We start from the raw sequence: 8,520 nt of genomic DNA on the forward strand, positions 1-8,520 counted from the left end.
GAGAACACCTGGATTGAAAGTTTGCAAACGTTCCAACCAATGAAATTCATTTTGATATGTAACGCGAACTTCAACGAAAGCATCTAGATGAAATATTTTATGTATACGACAATTAGTTTTTATTAAGACATTACCGCTCAAATATAGTTAATAAAAATTATACCAGAGCAACAATGCATAATTGTTTCTTTTCCATTCTTGTTTATTTTAATAATGTTTATGTTGATTTTAATTTGGTAGGTAGACTTATCATGTTATATTAAATGCCCTAAACGTAAATATACGGGTTTTTTTTAAATGCATTAGACGTAAGATAATGTCGACTTAGAGCAAGTCAAGGTTGTAAAACGTAAATCAACCAACCCATCGTTATCGCAGACTAAAATTTATCTCATATAAACAGAATATATGTTCATAGCAAGACTATGGGTACGTCACGGTGCATGACAGCACACTAATCCCTGTACAAAATCGGAACCACAATTCACGATTTCGTATTGTGCTGCTTTTCCACAATTTACGCCCGTTTCGCGTCAGTGACCGATATTACAATTTGACACAAAAGTTTATTGAGCTGTTCCTTCATTTAGGATGTTGTGCAAGACTTAACTGTTTATTAAATTCAACAAATGTCAGCAGTATCTTCATTAATTTTATTATTTAACACAACATTGTTTTCATTGCAATGGACCATACATTACTTACATGTCACAAGTTTTCATAGCACTCAGCAAGTTTTGAAACGAATATGTGAGATAAAGATATTCTGCATTTGGGCAAATTAAAAATATGTTAAACATCTCACTATTTTATTTTGAACAGATTCACAAGTTTTGAATTTTTAAAACCGTGCATCAATATTTTATTGTTTTTATTTAAATTCCTTATATGTTACGTGTATTGATCATTTATTTGTTTAAATTGTGAAGTATATGACTTTAATAAGAATACACGCATTTATATATATAAGTCGATAAAGTTTGAAACAAATAAACGAAAGATACATCGATGTTGTTTTGCTTGAGTGATTTACCTGTTAAAAGCTCGGGTCTCAACACGGTTTAAAACGAATTAATACCAGTTTGAAATAGTTTAACGGGGGCGTGGCCTATTTGTTTGACGTAACTTACCGCCAACTTGAATTAAATTGAACGACTGCAAGCGAATCTATTTGACTGGCATTGAAATGATTTGATATGCATTGAAATAAATTAAAAATGATTTTTAATTTTTGTCAATCTTTATCAAATGACGATTAATCTCATTTAAACAGCGTTAATGCGTTTTTGTCCGATCAAGTTAAATTCGGGTTACTAGTGCCTATAACCATTGGACTCAATTTCATTTGAATGAATCAAGGACCTCAGATCAAATCACCTCAGTTCTTTAACACTTACCATTCATGATATACTTTATCTCATATGGAGTGTACGTTTTTATATTTATTCAAATTTGAAGATATCTTATTTATTTAGCAAGATATCTTATTAAGTATTAAGATATCTTTAATTTTTATAAGATATCTTATTCAATTTGAAAGTAAATAAGATATCTCTATTAGTTTATAAGATATCTCTATTAGTTTATAAGATATCTCTATAAGTTAATAAGATATCTCTATTAATTAATAAGATATCTTATAAAGTATATAAGATATCTTACTTCTTTATAAAGATATCTTTTAAATACATACTTTATAAGATATCTTATTAATTAATAGAGATATCTTATAAACTAATAGAGATATCTTATTAATCAATAGAGATATCTTATAAACTAATAGATATATCTTTATAACCAATTAAATAAGATATCTCTATAAGTTAATAAGATATCTCTAAAAGTTTATAAGATATCTCTATTAGTTTATAAGATATCTCTATAAGTTAATAATATATCTCTATAAGTTAATAAGATATCTCTAAAAGTTTATAAGATATCTCTATTAGTTTATAAGATATCTCTATTAGTTTATAAGATATCTCTATAAGTTAATAAGATATCTCTACTAATTAAATGGATGTCTACGAGAAAACCATGCAAAATCAAAAAAAAATTATGAAAGGGGTTGTGGAATTTTCAGCTGATTTTGGGTTCCTGGTAAAGTATTAAGTACATCTAATAGTTCTATGGTTAAAAAATGACAATTTATCTCAAATTATGTGAATACAGGGCAATTCTAGTTTAGTACCAAATTTGCTGGAAAATTTTGTTGAAAATTGACATTTTTGGTTTTTTTTTTATTGAATAGTTCAAAGTATTATATGGCAAAAAAATTTGTTTGGCCTAAAAATTCAGACTTTCTACTAAAATAAACTGTAATTTGGATCTTATTTCGACCTTTATTTTTGTTTTTATTTTTATTGACATAATTGTGTTTTTTTTAAATTTGAATTCAGCCTGTACTGAAAATGTCCATAAAACCTCAAAAGTCACTCAAAATGAAAAAAATATTTTGTTAAACGTTATGGTTCACTACAAACTAGTATTCCTTAACGGGATTTTGGTTGCAAATTGATATAAGGTTATTTGAATAAAAGATGAAAAACTGAAAAATATAGCTAAAATTATCTCCCTTTGTAAAACTCTTCACAATAAAAGGTCGATTTAGTGTCAATATCAGAAGGAGGGAAATCAACAAATGTGCAGAAGGATAGGAAATAATGGTATTTTTGATGAATATGGTGTAACCAAGAACTTATTTTTATTGAAAGAGTGTAACAAAGACATAGCAAACCATGTGGCAAAGACATTCCCACTGCCACTGGGATAAGTCTGATCCTGATCAGATAGTCTAGACATGAGTCATGAGGCTAGACTATCACTATGATGTCTAGGTTTCAGACTCACATTTTAAAAATAGGCATATGCTGCAAACATGGACAGGAGTTGGATTGCAGTAGACAAGAAGACAAAATGAGTTGCTGCCATCCTTTCGTGACCCTTCCAAAATCTAGCAACGGAAATTCCAAAGCAAAACTTTCAGTTTCAGTTGGTTCTGGTAAGTTTGTTAAAAAAAATGTGTGGTTAGAAAAAAACAATTTGACACCATAAAAAGACCTACTATACAAACATCACATTAAATCATAAATATAGGAAGAAGAGCATAGACCATTTCTCTTTGGGGAAAAAAAAGGGGGGTATTTTATTTTACATAATTTTCTTGAAGTAAACACTGATTTAATTTTTATTGACATACATTTATAATGATTTAAAATTCTTCTGAAACTAAAAGATTTATGTGTTTGCCTTCTAAATTTTAATAGAAACACTTTTTTCTCTCTCCGTCTCTCAAGAGATCTATAATAATCATGATAAAATATATAATCTATTACAAAGCCCTCCGGTATCAGGTCTGTTCGCCCTGAGTTTGTTTGCCAAATTGTCAATAGAGTCAACTGTCTGACTCTGTTTTTTTTCTCCTAATTTAAAAATAATGGTTGCTTCAACATGTTCAAATCTATATAAAAAAAGGAGAAACGAGAAACATGCATAAATTACATAAACATACGAAAACTACTGTACATTTATGTCAACTAAAAAGTATGTGTGTTAACCGCACTACCCTTCCCTACCTTTATTTTTATCCCTACCCTAAGGATTTTTGTGACAGGTTTTGATTAAGCACTGTTAAAGTCACAATATAGCTCCCAAAGAATTGTGAATTTCCTGTCTTTACTCATTCCTTTACCAGTAATACATGTACATTGTACAATGCAGCTAGATTGATACAATATATGGTTCTCAAACTCTGACAAAAAATTGTTTTACAGACTATTAGCTGTTTTTTTTTCTCTCTAAAAATTGGTTACTATGAGACTTTTTCTTGACATTTCCTTAGTGCAGGTCATGTATCACAGTTATAAACATGGAAAGAGAACTTGTAAATGTCTTTACTTCTATCGTTAATAAAATAGAATCTGAATAGAATATGCTTACAAATGTATTCCAAATTAAAGGGCCCAGAAGGGGCAACATGAGATTATAACATTACAGATTACTCAGATAAAAAAAATTCAAAATACATTTTTTGTAACAATACCGAAGAAATGAATTACTTGATGATGTGATTGATATCATAGCATTTATGACATTTACACAAATTAATTATCATATCTACAAAACTTTTTTTTTTCAATGACAATGAACCAATGCATTATGTTAAGCCAACTTAATGTACAATGTACATGTAGATGTAACTCACTGTACTGATCATGCAAATGTACAAATATACAATATTTTATTTCTTATCAACAGGTTAATGTTGAAGATGGAAAAGCACGAAAATAATGTTAAAATGAAAGCAGATATGATAGGAGATCATATAGGTAAATATATGATATAATTGATAAAAAAATTGAATCAAACAAGTCATAACAAGAGACTACTAAATAGACAGCAAATAAGACCCGAGTTGTGGCATCATTTGTGAAATATAATCATATATAGAAATTGGAAATTGACCAGTTACATTTATTATTGTACTGTGATTGACCCTTCAATTTTAAAAGTTCAATCTGGTAAACAAAAAGTAAAATTAACACACAGAACACTCAAATTATTATTTTATGATCAATTAAGGGCCATATCAGTACAATTTACACAACAAAATTACTCATCATTGGAATTGTTCTCTTTATAAGAATTAAACCTAGAAAAAAATATGCGTTCTTGTCAGCTTGACAGATCCTCATTTATAGTAAACATGCATTTATGGTAAACCTGAAGACTACATTTGTATTTTTCATTTTTGAAAAAACACTTTTACCATTCTTACAGCTATTTTCCTAATGCGTGTAGAGTAAAACTTTGGTAGGTTTGCTTGCTCTGTTTGTATAAATATTGATTCAAGCTTTGTAATTAAGGTTGATATCTTCAAACAATAAATATAGGCATATTTGAACCTTTATGGAGTACTTTTAAATTTGATTAGACGTTATGTCAATTGCAATTGTACAATATACAAACAAACCATGCAAGCTAACAGAAGTCTTAGATTTACATGCCGTAGGAAATCAGCTGTAAAATTAATTATATATTTGTTTCAAATGCTTATTGTTTTACCAATTTCAAATGTTTTGGCTTGTTTTTAAATTGGTCTATATCAGCTATAGGGTCAAAAGGGTCCAAAGTTAAACTTGATTTCATAAAACAATTGAATAATTGGTGTTCTTTGATATTATGCAAAATTAAATGGTGTATTGTACTTTTTTGGGTTAAATACTTCTTTTATGTTTAGATTTTTAATATTCGTTTTCAAATTGCAAAAAAGATCACGGGGGCAAAAAAACCTTTGTTAGTTTATTAAAATATTATTGAATTTTTTTGTCTGTGCTAAATGTTATCATGCATTTAGCATGTTTAGATTTATGATTTGGGCTCAGTTTTCAAGTTGATTCAAATTGGGGTCTAATCATGTCTTTTAGACTTTTAGATTTTGGATATTGGTACAAGTCCAATTTCAAAGTCATCAGTTCGTTTACCACATTTATTCTGTGTCAGAAACCTACATGTATGATATGTCTAATAATTTATCACAATCCAAATTCTGAACTGTATCATGTGAATCAAGTTTGAATGTAGTGTCTATATAGTGTCCACCCCCAACCTGATGATCATGAAGGTGCAATCTATGCATTTGTAATAGAATGTACCCTTGAGCTGTTTTATTCTCATTATTGAAGGTTGTACAGAGGCATTACATTCATTTCATTTGAACTTTTGTGGATATTTGTCTCATTTGCAATCAATACTCATCTCCCTATTTTTGTATTGTCATAACGTCATAAATACAAGATGAAATCTGCAAAATTAACTTCATTAAAATTAAGTTTGCTGCAGCTTGGAATAAGAAAAAAATCTAATTTAGGTCCATTTTTAGCTAGTATACTATTTCTTATTCTATGTACTGGAATGTCAGAGTTGTGATAATCGAAACACATTTTACACTAAGACCAAGTTAATAAGTAATTTCTTTTTTAGGAAATTTCAATCATTTAATGGATAACAATTGTTTTCTTATTATTTTTACAGACATTTGGTGATCCAAAAATAACTGGAGTTCATGAAAGGAGACTGATTGCCGAGACACATTTTTGTTGATAAACATGTTTATGATGAAGAAAAACTTAGATAATATTACTGATACTTGAATAAGGCTCTGATCTGTGACTTCTTGGATTTTTCCTGTTGATGTTAAAAAATTGCAAGCTCAAATAAAAATAAAGTGCTTTGAAAAAAAGGAAAAAAAAACGGCAATGTGAATCTCGCTGAAGTCTTGAAAACCACCAAGTCAACACAATTGAGAAGAGAGAGATATTTGCTAGGAAATAGAATGTTCTCACTGTCTCACCATCAACAAAGCTTTCTTATCAGCGAATAAGAAGTCTAAAATTACTTCTGTATTAAAAGGTCATCAGTATTGAAGACAATCACAAAGATTACGAATGTACTTGGCCATTTGATAAACATAATAATATTTTCATTTGTCAGAAATTGTTTCTTAGATTGACTAACTAGTTTTATGGATTGAATTATTAGTTAAATTACCTTTCATAGTTCATGTAGTTACATGTATGCAAATTCTTATAAGATAGTATGGAAACAATTTAATACTTCCCTAAATTCCATATACCTATAAATGCAACAATTGTCTTATGCTGCTAGAGTCAATTCGAATTAACTTTTATGTATGTTTATAATAATCTTATTCTTGCATGTAAGCACCATATAGTGTTATTGTGTCATCTTCATTGATTGTTAAATATAATACTAATGCTATAAAAAATAATAACATTTATGATCATTTATACAGATTGAGATATTTAAAAATTTATTAATGCTAAAAGAGAATTTATAAATTTAGACATTTTTTAGGAGAATTTTAGAAAGTACTACAACAAAAGCAAACCAATAGTATATGCTCAAATGCACTATTAACTCTCTCTCCAGATAACCAAATAGAGATATGTTTATATTTTATTAAATTGATGAAGTGTATGTTAGTTTAAATTAATATGTACATGCAATTTTAAGGTTTTAAAAATCTGCATTTTTATTGGATTATCTCCCTTTGTACAATAGAAATTCAGATTTTATCCACACTGTCTCAGGTACTCATGATCAAAATGACTTATATGGTAACCAGCATTCCAGTGAAAGGTTGCAACGTGTCTTAATTTTGTTTACCTGTCAGACACAACTTCTGAATGTCAATACTTAAGATTTTTCAATAATTTTATGATGAACTTGACATTGAATTATATATCATTTTTCAGTAACCAGAATACAACTTTAGTAATTAGCAAGCTGCAATAACCAAAAATGGGATTACTAGGAAGAAATGAATGGATTTTACTCTTTAAAGTAACAGGGACAAGTGTACTATAGGAATTTGGAATAAAAAAAATTACAAAAAAAAAAAATTGTCTTTGGCAGCTCCCCCCCCCCCCCTTTTTAAAGCCTAATGCTTACTATTGTATGGGCGTCAAGTTGGTTACCTATTCCCTATTCCCTATTCGTTACCTATTCCCTATTCCCTATTCGTTGCCTATTCGTTACCTATTCCCTATTCCCTATTCGTTACCTATTCCCTATTCCCTATTCGTTACCTATTCGTTACCTATTCCCTATTCCCTATTCGTTGCCTATTCGTTACCTATTCCCTATTCCCTATTCGTTGCCTATTCGTTACCTATTCCCTATTCCCTATTCGTTACCTATTCCCTATTCCCTATTCGTTACCTATTTGATTTTTAATATCCTTCCCCCTTTTTAATTATGGCATGGAATAGTTTAATATGGCTGCCGTTACCATGGAAACGGCACAATTGTGAAAAAAATGAGTTTTTGGTTTTAGGTGAACTGTTTGGATATGCTTCAACTTAGAATCATCATATTTTAAAACAATGTAGGTGCCCACTATATACAGGTGTTGGATGATTTTGACGATCATTGGAACTACTATGTTGCCATGGAAACTACACCAAAATTTTCAAAATTCTAAAAATGCTCAAAACTTCATGAAACTTCACAGTAATGATGAGCAACATTGGAGTTGGAATTTCCAAAATAGGTCTTGTTACCATGGAAACAATGCAAAAAGGTCAAAAATTTCAAAAATAAGAATTTTCCGCAAACTGGATGAAACTTTACAGGAATGGTAACTGGCATAGGCAGAGTTGGATTTTGAAGTTAGAATTTTCAAAATGGCCGCCGTAACCATGGAAACAGCAAAAATATCAAAAATTCAAAATGTTCAAACTTAATAAAACTTTGCAAAAATGTTACTAGACATCTGTAGATGCTCTCTTTGACTTTGGAATTGTCAAAATGGCTGCCGCTCACCAGGTAATAGGGGGAAGGGGTGCCTTCCGTTATTGCTAGCAATTACAAATCTAGTTGTTAATAGTCTTACATATGGTAATAGTTCTGAATTGGTTGAGGTAAAACGATCTTTTTATGACCTATTTATATGTGTTTGTGCTCAACCGATCCTTTTACTTCATGTTCGATACGCAT

General features: G+C 29.6%; 1 long non-coding RNA gene across 1 annotated transcript; it reads left to right on the forward strand.

The window, feature by feature from the left end:
- The first annotated feature begins 2,510 nt into the window (after positions 1-2,510).
- Positions 2,511-7,224, forward strand: LOC143042352 (uncharacterized). The gene is made up of 3 exons (XR_012967953.1): positions 2,511-3,001; positions 4,258-4,328; positions 6,034-7,224. It is a non-coding gene; the product is annotated as an uncharacterized LOC143042352 (long non-coding RNA).
- The last annotated feature ends 1,296 nt before the right edge of the window (positions 7,225-8,520 follow it).

This window comes from Mytilus galloprovincialis, chromosome 8, assembly GCF_965363235.1.
Source record: "Mytilus galloprovincialis chromosome 8, xbMytGall1.hap1.1, whole genome shotgun sequence".
Classification (NCBI taxonomy): domain Eukaryota; kingdom Metazoa; phylum Mollusca; class Bivalvia; order Mytilida; family Mytilidae; genus Mytilus; species Mytilus galloprovincialis.